The sequence below is a fragment of the Protomyctophum parallelum genome (genome assembly GCF_964188405.1).
Source record: "Protomyctophum parallelum genome assembly, chromosome: 19".
Taxonomy (NCBI): domain Eukaryota; kingdom Metazoa; phylum Chordata; class Actinopteri; order Myctophiformes; family Myctophidae; genus Protomyctophum; species Protomyctophum parallelum.
The window spans coordinates 26,917,286-26,934,292 of record NC_139717.1 but is presented as its reverse complement, the minus strand read 5'-3'; positions in this window follow the sequence as shown (position 1 = coordinate 26,934,292).

The following is a 17,007-nucleotide window of genomic DNA, read 5'->3' as shown; positions in this document are numbered from 1 at the left end:
AAACATTTCAAAAATTCCTTTTCAGGCAAACATGTCCACCGTAAGATGAACCTAAGTAGGCTAGAATGGGGTTGCTAGGTGTAAGTATGTAGGACTAGTAGCATGCCAAAGTTTGTGCTATTGCCATAGAGAATGCATTGGGCGTTTAAGTTAAATAACTCATAAACTACAAACCATAAAAATAAAAAAAAGTTCCAGCATGTGTCTCCACAGTAAGCTGAATAATAGAAAGTGTGAATGGAGTTTCTAGGTGAAAGTGACTTTTGACGTGCCTATAGAGCTGCCATTGAGCCCCATGTTAAATGTCTCAAATTTGAAAGCACTATATTTCTAAAACTATGAAACATTTCAAAGATTCCTTTTCAGGCAAACATGTCCACCGTAAGATGAACCTAAGTAGGCTAGAATGGGGTTGCTAGGTGTAAGTATGTAGGACTAGTAGCATGCCAAAGTTTGTGCTATTGCCATAGAGAATGCATTGGGCGTTTAAGTTAAATAACTCATAAACTACAAACCATAAAAATAAAAAAAAGTTCCAGCATGTGTCTCCACAGTAAGCTGAATAATAGAAAGTGTGAATGGAGTTTCTAGGTGAAAGTGACTTTTGACGTGCCTATAGAGCTGCCATTGAGCCCCATGTTAAATGTCTCAAATTTGAAAGCACTATATTTCTAAAACTATGAAACATTTCAAAAATTCCTTTTCAGGCAAACATGTCCACCGTAAGATGAACCTAAGTAGGCTAGAATGGGGTTGCTAGGTGTAAGTATGTAGGACTAGTAGCATGCCAAAGTTTGTGCTATTGCCATAGAGAATGCATTGGGCGTTTAAGTTAAATAACTCATAAACTACAAACCATAAAAATAAAAAAAAGTTCCAGCATGTGTCTCCACAGTAAGCTGAATAATAGAAAGTGTGAATGGAGTTTCTAGGTGAAAGTGACTTTTGACGTGCCTATAGAGCTGCCATTGAGCCCCATGTTAAATGTCTCAAATTTGAAAGCACTATATTTCTAAAACTATGAAACATTTCAAAGATTCCTTTTCAGGCAAACATGTCCACCGTAAGATGAACCTAAGTAGGCTAGAATGGGGTTGCTAGGTGTAAGTATGTAGGCCTAGTAGCATGCCAAAGTTTGTGCTATTGCCATAGAGAATGCATTGTGTTGCGGAGGATGAGAGGAATGCTCTCATCCTCCGCAACACCCATTCTCATACACCGCTATACACCGCGAGGATATGGGCTATAGCCCATATCGTACGGCATACTATACTGTAGCATGCCGTTTTTCATCATTTTTGAGGATTTGAAAAAAATGAAAAAAAAAAAAAAACCATGGGTTATAGCCCATTGTTTTTTTGAATTTTTGAAAAAAATAATTATCCTCGTTTTTCATCATTTTGGACCATGGGCTATAGCCCATATCGTATGGCATACTATAGCACGCCATTTTTCATCATTTTTGAGGATTTGAAAAAAAAAAACGATGGGTTATAGCCCATTGTTTTTATTAATTTTTGATAAAAAAAAAATATGCTCGTTTTTCATCATTTTGGACCATGGGCTATAGCCCATATCGTACGGCATACTATAGCACACCGTTTTTCATCATTTTTGAGGATTTGAAAAAAATGAAAAAATGAAAAAAACGATGGGTTATAGCCCATTGTTTTTTTGTTTTTTGTTTTGTTTTTTTTATCCTCGTTTTTCATCATTTTGGACCATGGGCTATAGCCCATATCGTACGGCATACTATAGCACGCCATTTTTCATCATTTTTGAGGATTTGATTATTATTATTATTTTTTTTAAACGATGGGTTATAGCCCATTGTTTTTTTAATTTTTGATTATTATTTTTTATCCGCGTTTTTCATCATTTTGGACCATGGGCTATAGTCCATATCGTACGGCATACTATAGCACGCCGTTTTTCATCATTTTTGCCATTGAGCCCCATTGTAAATTTGAAAGCACTATATTTCTAAAACTATGAAACATTTCAAAGATTCCTTTTCAGGCAAACATGTCCACCGTAAGATGAACCTAAGTAGGCTAGAATGGGGTTGCTAGGTGTAAGTATGTAGGACTAGTAGCATGCCAAAGTTTGTGCTATTGCCATAGAGAATGCATTGGGCGTTTAAGTTAAATAACTCATAAACTACAAACCATAAAAATAAAAAAAAGTTCCAGCATGTGTCTCCACAGTAAGCTGAATAATAGAAAGTGTGAATGGAGTTTCTAGGTGAAAGTGACTTTTGACGTGCCTATAGAGCTGCCATTGAGCCCCATGTTAAATGTCTCAAATTTGAAAGCACTATATTTCTAAAACTATGAAACATTTCAAAGATTCCTTTTCAGGCAAACATGTCCACCGTAAGATGAACCTAAGTAGGCTAGAATGGGGTTGCTAGGTGTAAGTATGTAGGACTAGTAGCATGCCAAAGTTTGTGCTATTGCCATAGAGAATGCATTGGGCGTTTAAGTTAAATAACTCATAAACTACAAACCATAAAAATAAAAATAAGTTCCAGCATGTGTCTCCACAGTAAGCTGAATAATAAAAAGTGTGAATGGAGTTTCTAGGTGAAAGTGACTTTTGACGTGCCTATAGAGCTGCCATTGAGCCCCATGTTAAATGTCTCAAATTTGAAAGCACTATATTTCTAAAACTATGAAACATTTCAAAGATTCCTTTTCAGGCAAACATGTCCACCGTAAGATGAACCTAAGTAGGCTAGAATGGGGTTGCTAGGTGTAAGTATGTAGGACTAGTAGCATGCCAAAGTTTGTGCTATTGCCATAGAGAATGCATTGGGCGTTTAAGTTAAATAACTCATAAACTACAAACCATAAAAATAAAAAAAAGTTCCAGCATGTGTCTCCACAGTAAGCTGAATAATAGAAAGTGTGAATGGAGTTTCTAGGTGAAAGTGACTTTTGACGTGCCTATAGAGCTGCCATTGAGCCCCATGTTAAATGTCTCAAATTTGAAAGCACTATATTTCTAAAACTATGAAACATTTCAAAGATTCCTTTTCAGGCAAACATGTCCACCGTAAGATGAACCTAAGTAGGCTAGAATGGGGTTGCTAGGTGTAAGTATGTAGGACTAGTAGCATGCCAAAGTTTGTGCTATTGCCATAGAGAATGCATTGGGCGTTTAAGTTAAATAACTCATAAACTACAAACCATAAAAATAAAAAAAAGTTCCAGCATGTGTCTCCACAGTAAGCTGAATAATAGAAAGTGTGAATGGAGTTTCTAGGTGAAAGTGACTTTTGACGTGCCTATAGAGCTGCCATTGAGCCCCATGTTAAATGTCTCAAATTTGAAAGCACTATATTTCTAAAACTATGAAACATTTCAAAGATTCCTTTTCAGGCAAACATGTCCACCGTAAGATGAACCTAAGTAGGCTAGAATGGGGTTGCTAGGTGTAAGTATGTAGGACTAGTAGCATGCCAAAGTTTGTGCTATTGCCATAGAGAATGCATTGGGCGTTTAAGTTAAATAACTCATAAACTACAAACCATAAAAATAAAAATAAGTTCCAGCATGTGTCTCCACAGTAAGCTGAATAATAAAAAGTGTGAATGGAGTTTCTAGGTGAAAGTGACTTTTGACGTGCCTATAGAGCTGCCATTGAGCCCCATGTTAAATGTCTCAAATTTGAAAGCACTATATTTCTAAAACTATGAAACATTTCAAAGATTCCTTTTCAGGCAAACATGTCCACCGTAAGATGAACCTAAGTAGGCTAGAATGGGGTTGCTAGGTGTAAGTATGTAGGACTAGTAGCATGCCAAAGTTTGTGCTATTGCCATAGAGAATGCATTGGGCGTTTAAGTTAAATAACTCATAAACTACAAACCATAAAAATAAAAAAAAGTTCCAGCATGTGTCTCCACAGTAAGCTGAATAATAAAAAGTGTGAATGGAGTTTCTAGGTGAAAGTGACTTTTGATGTGCCTATAGAGCTGCCATTGAGCCCCATGTTAAATGTCTCAAATTTGAAAGCACTATATTTCTAAAACTATGAAACATTTCAAAGATTCCTTTTCAGGCAAACATGTCCACCGTAAGATGAACCTAAGTAGGCTAGAATGGGGTTGCTAGGTGTAAGTATGTAGGACTAGTAGCATGCCAAAGTTTGTGCTATTGCCATAGAGAATGCATTGGGCGTTTAAGTTAAATAACTCATAAACTACAAACCATAAAAATAAAAAAAAGTTCCAGCATGTGTCTCCACAGTAAGCTGAATAATAGAAAGTGTGAATGGAGTTTCTAGGTGAAAGTGACTTTTGACGTGCCTATAGAGCTGCCATTGAGCCCCATGTTAAATGTCTCAAATTTGAAAGCACTATATTTCTAAAACTATGAAACATTTCAAAGATTCCTTTTCAGGCAAACATGTCCACCGTAAGATGAACCTAAGTAGGCTAGAATGGGGTTGCTAGGTGTAAGTATGTAGGACTAGTAGCATGCCAAAGTTTGTGCTATTGCCATAGAGAATGCATTGGGCGTTTAAGTTAAATAACTCATAAACTACAAACCATAAAAATAAAAAAAAGTTCCAGCATGTGTCTCCACAGTAAGCTGAATAATAAAAAGTGTGAATGGAGTTTCTAGGTGAAAGTGACTTTTGACGTGCCTATAGAGCTGCCATTGAGCCCCATGTTAAATGTCTCAAATTTGAAAGCACTATATTTCTAAAACTATGAAACATTTCAAAGATTCCTTTTCAGGCAAACATGTCCACCGTAAGATGAACCTAAGTAGGCTAGAATGGGGTTGCTAGGTGTAAGTATGTAGGACTAGTAGCATGCCAAAGTTTGTGCTATTGCCATAGAGAATGCATTGGGCGTTTAAGTTAAATAACTCATAAACTACAAACCATAAAAATAAAAAAAAGTTCCAGCATGTGTCTCCACAGTAAGCTGAATAATAGAAAGTGTGAATGGAGTTTCTAGGTGAAAGTGACTTTTGACGTGCCTATAGAGCTGCCATTGAGCCCCATGTTAAATGTCTCAAATTTGAAAGCACTATATTTCTAAAACTATGAAACATTTCAAAGATTCCTTTTCAGGCAAACATGTCCACCGTAAGATGAACCTAAGTAGGCTAGAATGGGGTTGCTAGGTGTAAGTATGTAGGCCTAGTAGCATGCCAAAGTTTGTGCTATTGCCATAGAGAATGCATTGTGTTGCGGAGGATGAGAGGAATGCTCTCATCCTCCGCAACACCCATTCTCATACACCGCTATACACCGCGACGATATGGGCTATAGCCCATATCGTACGGCATACTATACTGTAGCATGCAGTTTTTCATCATTTTTGAGGATTTGAAAAAAATGAAAAAATAAAAAAAACCATGGGTTATAGCCCATTGTTTTTTTTAATTTTTGAAAAAAAGAATTATCCTCGTTTTTCATCATTTTGGACCATGGGCTATAGCCCATATCGTACGGCATACTATAGCACGCCGTTTTTCATCATTTTTGAGGATTTGAAAAAAACGAAAAAAAAAAAAAAACGATGGGTTATAGCCCATTGTTTTTATTAATTTTTGATAAAAAAAAATATGCTCGTTTTTCATAATTTTGGACCATGGGCTATAGCCCATATCGTACGGCATACTATAGCACGCCGTTTTTCATCATTTTTGAGGATTTGAAAAAAATGAAAAAATGAAAAAAAACGATGGGTTATAGCTCCATTGTTTTTTTTTTGTTTTTTTTTATCCTCGTTTTTCATCATTTTGGACCATGGGCTATAGCCCATATCGTACGGCATACTATAGCACGCCGTTTTTCATCATTTTTGAGGATTTGATTTTTTTTTTTTTTTTTTTAAAAACGATGGGTTATAGCCCATTGTTTTTTTTATTTTTGATTATTTTTTTTTATCCGCGTTTTTCATCATTTTGGACCATGGGCTATAGTCCATATCGTACGGCATACTATAGCACGCCGTTTTTCATCATTTTTGCCATTGAGCCCCATTGTAAATTTGAAAGCACTATATTTCTAAAACTATGAAACATTTCAAAGATTCCTTTTCAGGCAAACATGTACACCGTAAGATGAACCTAAGTGGGCTAGAATGGGGTTGCTAGGTGTAAGTATGTAGGACTAGTAGCATGCCAAAGTTTGTGCTATTGCCATAGAGAATGCATTGGGCGTTTAAGTTAAATTACTCATAAACTACAAACCATAAAAATAAAAAAAAGTTCCAGCATGTGTCTCCACAGTAAGCTGAATAATAAAAAGTGTGAATGGAGTTTCTAGGTGAAAGTGACTTTTGACGTGCCTATAGAGCTGCCATTGAGCCCCATGTTAAATGTCTCAAATTTGAAAGCACTATATTTCTAAAACTATGAAACATTTCAAAGATTCCTTTTCAGGCAAACATGTCCACCGTAAGATGAACCTAAGTAGGCTAGAATGGGGTTGCTAGGTGTAAGTATGTAGGACTAGTAGCATGCCAAAGTTTGTGCTATTGCCATAGAGAATGCATTGGGCGTTTAAGTTAAATAACTCATAAACTACAAACCATAAAAATAAAAATAAGTTCCAGCATGTGTCTCCACAGTAAGCTGAATAATAAAAAGTGTGAATGGAGTTTCTAGGTGAAAGTGACTTTTGACGTGCCTATAGAGCTGCCATTGAGCCCCATGTTAAATGTCTCAAATTTGAAAGCACTATATTTCTAAAACTATGAAACATTTCAAAGATTCCTTTTCAGGCAAACATGTCCACCGTAAGATGAACCTAAGTAGGCTAGAATGGGGTTGCTAGGTGTAAGTATGTAGGACTAGTAGCATGCCAAAGTTTGTGCTATTGCCATAGAGAATGCATTGGGCGTTTAAGTTAAATAACTCATAAACTACAAACCATAAAAATTAAAAAAAGTTCCAGCATGTGTCTCCACAGTAAGCTGAATAATAGAAAGTGTGAATGGAGTTTCTAGGTGAAAGTGACTTTTGACGTGCCTATAGAGCTGCCATTGAGCCCCATGTTAAATGTCTCAAATTTGAAAGCACTATATTTCTAAAACTATGAAACATTTCAAAGATTCCTTTTCAGGCAAACATGTCCACCGTAAGATGAACCTAAGTAGGCTAGAATGGGGTTGCTAGGTGTAAGTATGTAGGCCTAGTAGCATGCCAAAGTTTGTGCTATTGCCATAGAGAATGCATTGGGCGTTTAAGTTAAATAACTCATAAACTACAAACCATAAAAATAAAAAAAAGTTCCAGCATGTGTCTCCACAGTAAGCTGAATAATAGAAAGTGTGAATGGAGTTTCTAGGTGAAAGTGACTTTTGACGTGCCTATAGAGCTGCCATTGAGCCCCATGTTAAATGTCTCAAATTTGAAAGCACTATATTTCTAAAACTATGAAACATTTCAAAGATTCCTTTTCAGGCAAACATGTCCACCGTAAGATGAACCTAAGTAGGCTAGAATGGGGTTGCTAGGTGTAAGTATGTAGGCCTAGTAGCATGCCAAAGTTTGTGCTATTGCCATAGAGAATGCATTGGGCGTTTAAGTTAAATAACTCATAAACTACAAACCATAAAAATAAAAAAAAGTTCCAGCATGTGTCTCCACAGTAAGCTGAATAATAGAAAGTGTGAATGGAGTTTCTAGGTGAAAGTGACTTTTGACGTGCCTATAGAGCTGCCATTGAGCCCCATGTTAAATGTCTCAAATTTGAAAGCACTATATTTCTAAAACTATGAAACATTTCAAAAATTCCTTTTCAGGCAAACATGTCCACCGTAAGATGAACCTAAGTAGGCTAGAATGGGGTTGCTAGGTGTAAGTATGTAGGACTAGTAGCATGCCAAAGTTTGTGCTATTGCCATAGAGAATGCATTGGGCGTTTAAGTTAAATAACTCATAAACTACAAACCATAAAAATAAAAAAAAGTTCCAGCATGTGTCTCCACAGTAAGCTGAATAATAGAAAGTGTGAATGGAGTTTCTAGGTGAAAGTGACTTTTGACGTGCCTATAGAGCTGCCATTGAGCCCCATGTTAAATGTCTCAAATTTGAAAGCACTATATTTCTAAAACTATGAAACATTTCAAAGATTCCTTTTCAGGCAAACATGTCCACCGTAAGATGAACCTAAGTAGGCTAGAATGGGGTTGCTAGGTGTAAGTATGTAGGACTAGTAGCATGCCAAAGTTTGTGCTATTGCCATAGAGAATGCATTGGGCGTTTAAGTTAAATAACTCATAAACTACAAACCATAAAAATAAAAAAAAGTTCCAGCATGTGTCTCCACAGTAAGCTGAATAATAGAAAGTGTGAATGGAGTTTCTAGGTGAAAGTGACTTTTGACGTGCCTATAGAGCTGCCATTGAGCCCCATGTTAAATGTCTCAAATTTGAAAGCACTATATTTCTAAAACTATGAAACATTTCAAAAATTCCTTTTCAGGCAAACATGTCCACCGTAAGATGAACCTAAGTAGGCTAGAATGGGGTTGCTAGGTGTAAGTATGTAGGACTAGTAGCATGCCAAAGTTTGTGCTATTGCCATAGAGAATGCATTGGGCGTTTAAGTTAAATAACTCATAAACTACAAACCATAAAAATAAAAAAAAGTTCCAGCATGTGTCTCCACAGTAAGCTGAATAATAGAAATTGTGAATGGAGTTTCTAGGTGAAAGTGACTTTTGACGTGCCTATAGAGCTGCCATTGAGCCCCATGTTAAATGTCTCAAATTTGAAAGCACTATATTTCTAAAACTATGAAACATTTCAAAGATTCCTTTTCAGGCAAACATGTCCACCGTAAGATGAACCTAAGTAGGCTAGAATGGGGTTGCTAGGTGTAAGTATGTAGGCCTAGTAGCATGCCAAAGTTTGTGCTATTGCCATAGAGAATGCATTGTGTTGCGGAGGATGAGAGGAATGCTCTCATCCTCCGCAACACCCATTCTCATACACCGCTATACACCGCGAGGATATGGGCTATAGCCCATATCGTACGGCATACTATACTGTAGCATGCCGTTTTTCATCATTTTTGAGGATTTGAAAAAAATGAAAAAAAAAAAAAAACCATGGGTTATAGCCCATTGTTTTTTTGAATTTTTGAAAAAAATAATTATCCTCGTTTTTCATCATTTTGGACCATGGGCTATAGCCCATATCGTATGGCATACTATAGCACGCCATTTTTCATCATTTTTGAGGATTTGAAAAAAAAAAACGATGGGTTATAGCCCATTGTTTTTATTAATTTTTGATAAAAAAAAAATATGCTCGTTTTTCATCATTTTGGACCATGGGCTACAGCCCATATCGTACGGCATACTATAGCACACCGTTTTTCATCATTTTTGAGGATTTGAAAAAAATGAAAAAATGAAAAAAACGATGGGTTATAGCCCATTGTTTTTTTGTTTTTTGTTTTGTTTTTTTTATCCTCGTTTTTCATCATTTTGGACCATGGGCTATAGCCCATATCGTACGGCATACTATAGCACGCCATTTTTCATCATTTTTGAGGATTTGATTATTATTATTATTTTTTTTAAACGATGGGTTATAGCCCATTGTTTTTTTAATTTTTGATTATTATTTTTTATCCGCGTTTTTCATCATTTTGGACCATGGGCTATAGTCCATATCGTACGGCATACTATAGCACGCCGTTTTTCATCATTTTTGCCATTGAGCCCCATTGTAAATTTGAAAGCACTATATTTCTAAAACTATGAAACATTTCAAAGATTCCTTTTCAGGCAAACATGTCCACCGTAAGATGAACCTAAGTAGGCTAGAATGGGGTTGCTAGGTGTAAGTATGTAGGACTAGTAGCATGCCAAAGTTTGTGCTATTGCCATAGAGAATGCATTGGGCGTTTAAGTTAAATAACTCATAAACTACAAACCATAAAAATAAAAAAAAGTTCCAGCATGTGTCTCCACAGTAAGCTGAATAATAGAAAGTGTGAATGGAGTTTCTAGGTGAAAGTGACTTTTGACGTGCCTATAGAGCTGCCATTGAGCCCCATGTTAAATGTCTCAAATTTGAAAGCACTATATTTCTAAAACTATGAAACATTTCAAAGATTCCTTTTCAGGCAAACATGTCCACCGTAAGATGAACCTAAGTAGGCTAGAATGGGGTTGCTAGGTGTAAGTATGTAGGACTAGTAGCATGCCAAAGTTTGTGCTATTGCCATAGAGAATGCATTGGGCGTTTAAGTTAAATAACTCATAAACTACAAACCATAAAAATAAAAATAAGTTCCAGCATGTGTCTCCACAGTAAGCTGAATAATAAAAAGTGTGAATGGAGTTTCTAGGTGAAAGTGACTTTTGATGTGCCTATAGAGCTGCCATTGAGCCCCATGTTAAATGTCTCAAATTTGAAAGCACTATATTTCTAAAACTATGAAACATTTCAAAGATTCCTTTTCAGGCAAACATGTCCACCGTAAGATGAACCTAAGTAGGCTAGAATGGGGTTGCTAGGTGTAAGTATGTAGGACTAGTAGCATGCCAAAGTTTGTGCTATTGCCATAGAGAATGCATTGGGCGTTTAAGTTAAATAACTCATAAACTACAAACCATAAAAATAAAAAAAAGTTCCAGCATGTGTCTCCACAGTAAGCTGAATAATAGAAAGTGTGAATGGAGTTTCTAGGTGAAAGTGACTTTTGACGTGCCTATAGAGCTGCCATTGAGCCCCATGTTAAATGTCTCAAATTTGAAAGCACTATATTTCTAAAACTATGAAACATTTCAAAGATTCCTTTTCAGGCAAACATGTCCACCGTAAGATGAACCTAAGTAGGCTAGAATGGGGTTGCTAGGTGTAAGTATGTAGGACTAGTAGCATGCCAAAGTTTGTGCTATTGCCATAGAGAATGCATTGGGCGTTTAAGTTAAATAACTCATAAACTACAAACCATAAAAATAAAAAAAAGTTCCAGCATGTGTCTCCACAGTAAGCTGAATAATAAAAAGTGTGAATGGAGTTTCTAGGTGAAAGTGACTTTTGACGTGCCTATAGAGCTGCCATTGAGCCCCATGTTAAATGTCTCAAATTTGAAAGCACTATATTTCTAAAACTATGAAACATTTCAAAGATTCCTTTTCAGGCAAACATGTCCACCGTAAGATGAACCTAAGTAGGCTAGAATGGGGTTGCTAGGTGTAAGTAAACATGTCCACCGTAAGATGAACCTAAGTAGGCTAGAATGGGGTTGCTAGGTGTAAGTATGTAGGACTAGTAGCATGCCAAAGTTTGTGCTATTGCCATAGAGAATGCATTGGGCGTTTAAGTTAAATAACTCATAAACTACAAACCATAAAAATAAAAAAAAGTTCCAGCATGTGTCTCCACAGTAAGCTGAATAATAAAAAGTGTGAATGGAGTTTCTAGGTGAAAGTGACTTTTGATGTGCCTATAGAGCTTCCATTGAGCCCCATGTTAAATGTCTCAAATTTGAAAGCACTATATTTCTAAAACTATGAAACATTTCAAAGATTCCTTTTCAGGCAAACATGTCCACCGTAAGATGAACCTAAGTAGGCTAGAATGGGGTTGCTAGGTGTAAGTATGTAGGACTAGTAGCATGCCAAAGTTTGTGCTATTGCCATAGAGAATGCATTGGGCGTTTAAGTTAAATAACTCATAAACTACAAACCATAAAAATAAAAAAAAGTTCCAGCATGTGTCTCCACAGTAAGCTGAATAATAGAAAGTGTGAATGGAGTTTCTAGGTGAAAGTGACTTTTGACGTGCCTATAGAGCTGCCATTGAGCCCCATGTTAAATGTCTCAAATTTGAAAGCACTATATTTCTAAAACTATGAAACATTTCAAAGATTCCTTTTCAGGCAAACATGTCCACCGTAAGATGAACCTAAGTAGGCTAGAATGGGGTTGCTAGGTGTAAGTATGTAGGACTAGTAGCATGCCAAAGTTTGTGCTATTGCCATAGAGAATGCATTGGGCGTTTAAGTTAAATAACTCATAAACTACAAACCATAAAAATAAAAAAAAGTTCCAGCATGTGTCTCCACAGTAAGCTGAATAATAAAAAGTGTGAATGGAGTTTCTAGGTGAAAGTGACTTTTGACGTGCCTATAGAGCTGCCATTGAGCCCCATGTTAAATGTCTCAAATTTGAAAGCACTATATTTCTAAAACTATGAAACATTTCAAAGATTCCTTTTCAGGCAAACATGTCCACCGTAAGATGAACCTAAGTAGGCTAGAATGGGGTTGCTAGGTGTAAGTAAACATGTCCACCGTAAGATGAACCTAAGTAGGCTAGAATGGGGTTGCTAGGTGTAAGTATGTAGGACTAGTAGCATGCCAAAGTTTGTGCTATTGCCATAGAGAATGCATTGGGCGTTTAAGTTAAATAACTCATAAACTACAAACCATAAAAATTAAAAAAAGTTCCAGCATGTGTCTCCACAGTAAGCTGAATAATAGAAAGTGTGAATGGAGTTTCTAGGTGAAAGTGACTTTTGACGTGCCTATAGAGCTGCCATTGAGCCCCATGTTAAATGTCTCAAATTTGAAAGCACTATATTTCTAAAACTATGAAACATTTCAAAGATTCCTTTTCAGGCAAACATGTCCTTTAAGATGAACCTAAGTAGGCTAGAATGGGGTTGCTAGGTGTAAGTATGTAGGCCTAGTAGCATGCCAAAGTTTGTGCTATTGCCATAGAGAATGCATTGTGTTGCGGAGGATGAGAGGAATGCTCTCATCCTCCGCAACACCCATTCTCATACACCGCTATACACCGCGAGGATATGGGCTATAGCCCATATCGTACGGCATACTATACTGTAGCATGCAGTTTTTCATCATTTTTGAGGATTTGAAAAAAATGAAAAAATAAAAAAAACCATGGGTTATAGCCCATTGTTTTTTTTAATTTTTGAAAAAAAGAATTATCCTCGTTTTTCATCATTTTGGACCATGGGCTATAGCCCATATCGTACGGCATACTATAGCACGCCGTTTTTCATAATTTTTGAGGATTTGAAAAAAAAGAAAAAAAAAAAAAACGATGGGTTATAGCCCATTGTTTTTATTAATTTTTGATAAAAAAAAATATGCTCGTTTTTCATAATTTTGGACCATGGGCTATAGCCCATATCGTACGGCATACTATAGCACGCCGTTTTTCATCATTTTTGAGGATTTGAAAAAAATGAAAAAATGAAAAAAAACGATGGGTTATAGCTCCATTGTTTTTTTTTTGGTTTTTTTTATCCTCGTTTTTCATCATTTTGGACCATGGGCTATAGCCCATATCGTACGGCATACTATAGCACGCCGTTTTTCATCATTTTTGAGGATTTGATTTATTTTTATTTTTAAAAAAAAACGATGGGTTATAGCCCATTGTTTTTTTTATTTTTGATTAAATTTTTTTATCCGCGTTTTTCATCATTTTGGACCATGGGCTATAGTCCATATCGTACGGCATACTATAGCACGCCGTTTTTCATCATTTTTGCCATTGAGCCCCATTGTAAATTTGAAAGCACTATATTTCTAAAACTATGAAACATTTCAAAGATTCCTTTTCAGGCAAACATGTACACCGTAAGATGAACCTAAGTGGGCTAGAATGGGGTTGCTAGGTGTAAGTATGTAGGACTAGTAGCATGCCAAAGTTTGTGCTATTGCCATAGAGAATGCATTGGGCGTTTAAGTTAAATTACTCATAAACTACAAACCATAAAAATAAAAAAAAGTTCCAGCATGTGTCTCCACAGTAAGCTGAATAATAAAAAGTGTGAATGGAGTTTCTAGGTGAAAGTGACTTTTGACGTGCCTATAGAGCTGCCATTGAGCCCCATGTTAAATGTCTCAAATTTGAAAGCACTATATTTCTAAAACTATGAAACATTTCAAAGATTCCTTTTCAGGCAAACATGTCCACCGTAAGATGAACCTAAGTAGGCTAGAATGGGGTTGCTAGGTGTAAGTATGTAGGACTAGTAGCATGCCAAAGTTTGTGCTATTGCCATAGAGAATGCATTGGGCGTTTAAGTTAAATAACTCATAAACTACAAACCATAAAAATAAAAATAAGTTCCAGCATGTGTCTCCACAGTAAGCTGAATAATAAAAAGTGTGAATGGAGTTTCTAGGTGAAAGTGACTTTTGACGTGCCTATAGAGCTGCCATTGAGCCCCATGTTAAATGTCTCAAATTTGAAAGCACTATATTTCTAAAACTATGAAACATTTCAAAGATTCCTTTTCAGGCAAACATGTCCACCGTAAGATGAACCTAAGTAGGCTAGAATGGGGTTGCTAGGTGTAAGTATGTAGGACTAGTAGCATGCCAAAGTTTGTGCTATTGCCATAGAGAATGCATTGGGCGTTTAAGTTAAATAACTCATAAACTACAAACCATAAAAATTAAAAAAAGTTCCAGCATGTGTCTCCACAGTAAGCTGAATAATAGAAAGTGTGAATGGAGTTTCTAGGTGAAAGTGACTTTTGACGTGCCTATAGAGCTGCCATTGAGCCCCATGTTAAATGTCTCAAATTTGAAAGCACTATATTTCTAAAACTATGAAACATTTCAAAGATTCCTTTTCAGGCAAACATGTCCACCGTAAGATGAACCTAAGTAGGCTAGAATGGGGTTGCTAGGTGTAAGTATGTAGGCCTAGTAGCATGCCAAAGTTTGTGCTATTGCCATAGAGAATGCATTGTGTTGCGGAGGATGAGAGGAATGCTCTCATCCTCCGCAACACCCATTCTCATACACCGCTATACACCGCGAGGATATGGGCTATAGCCCATATCGTACGGCATACTATACTGTAGCATGCCGTTTTTCATCATTTTTGAGGATTTGAAAAAAATGAAAAAATAAAAAAAACCATGGGTTATAGCCCATTGTTTTTTTGAATTTTTGAAAAAAAGAATTATCCTCGTTTTTCATCATTTTGGACCATGGGCTATAGCCCATATCGTACGGCATACTATAGCACGCCGTTTTTCATCATTTTTGAGGATTTGAAAAAAAAAAAAAAAAAAAAAAACGATGGGTTATAGCCCATTGTTTTTATTAATTTTTGATAAAAAAAAAAAATGCTCGTTTTTCATCATTTTGGACCATGGGCTATAGCCCATATCGTACGGCATACTATAGCACGCCGTTTTTCATCATTTTTGAGGATTTGAAAAAAATGAAAAAATGAAAAAAAAACGATTGGTTATAGCCCATTGTATTTTTTTTTTTTTTTTTTTTTTTTTATCCTCGTTTTTCATCATTTTGGACCATGGGCTATAGCCCATATCGTACGGCATACTATAGCACGCCGTTTTTCATCATTTTTGAGGATTTGAATTTTTTTTTTTAATTTAAAAAACGATGGGTTATAGCCCATTGTTTTTTTAATTTTTGATTATTTATTTTTATCCGCGTTTTTCATCATTTTGGACCATGGGCTATAGTCCATATCGTACGGCATACTATAGCACGCCGTTTTTCATCATTTTTGCCATTGAGCCCCATTGTAAATTCGAAAGCACTATATTTCTAAAACTATGAAACATTTCAAAGATTCCTTTTCAGGCAAACATGTACACCGTAAGATGAACCTAAGTAGGCTAGAATGGGGTTGCTAGGTGTAAGTATGTAGGACTAGTAGCATGCCAAAGTTTGTGCTATTGCCATAGAGAATGCATTGGGCGTTTAAGTTAAATAACTCATAAACTACAAACCATAAAAATAAAATAAAGTTCCAGCATGTGTCTCCACAGTAAGCTGAATAATAGAAAGTGTGAATGGAGTTTCTAGGTGAAAGTGACTTTTGACGTGCCTATAGAGCTGCCATTGAGCCCCATGTTAAATGTCTCAAATTTGAAAGCACTATATTTCTAAAACTATGAAACATTTCAAAGATTCCTTTTCAGGCAAACATGTCCACCGTAAGATGAACCTAAGTAGGCTAGAATGGGGTTGCTAGGTGTAAGTATGTAGGCCTAGTAGCATGCCAAAGTTTGTGCTATTGCCATAGAGAATGCATTGTGTTGCGGAGGATGAGAGGAATGCTCTCATCCTCCGCAACACCCATTATCATACACCGCTATACACCGCGAGGATATGGGCTATAGCCCATATCGTACGGCATACTATAGCACGCCGTTTTTCATCATTTTTGAGGATTTGAAAAAAATGAAAAAATGAAAAAAAAACGATGGGTTATAGCCCATTGTTTTTATTTGGTTTTTTTTATCCTCGTTTTTCATCATTTTGGACCATGGGCTATAGCCCATATCGTACGGCATACTATAGCACGCCGTTTTTCATCATTTTTGAGGATTTGAATTTTTTTTTTTAATTTAAAAAACGATGGGTTATAGCCCATTGTTTTTTTAATTTTTGATTATTTATTTTTATCCGCGTTTTTCATCATTTTGGACCATGGGCTATAGTCCATATCGTACGGCATACTATAGCACGCCGTTTTTCATCATTTTTGCCATTGAGCCCCATTGTAAATTCGAAAGCACTATATTTCTAAAACTATGAAACATTTCAAAGATTCCTTTTCAGGCAAACATGTACACCGTAAGATGAACCTAAGTAGGCTAGAATGGGGTTGCTAGGTGTAAGTATGTAGGACTAGTAGCATGCCAAAGTTTGTGCTATTGCCATAGAGAATGCATTGGGCGTTTAAGTTAAATAACTCATAAACTACAAACCATAAAAATAAAATAAAGTTCCAGCATGTGTCTCCACAGTAAGCTGAATAATAGAAAGTGTGAATGGAGTTTCTAGGTGAAAGTGACGTTTGACGTGCCTATAGAGCTGCCATTGAGCCCCATGTTAAATGTCTCAAATTTGAAAGCACTATATTTCTAAAACTATGAAACATTTCAAAGATTCCTTTTCAGGCAAACATGTCCACCGTAAGATGAACCTAAGTAGGCTAGAATGGGGTTGCTAGGTGTAAGTATGTAGGCCTAGTAGCATGCCAAAGTTT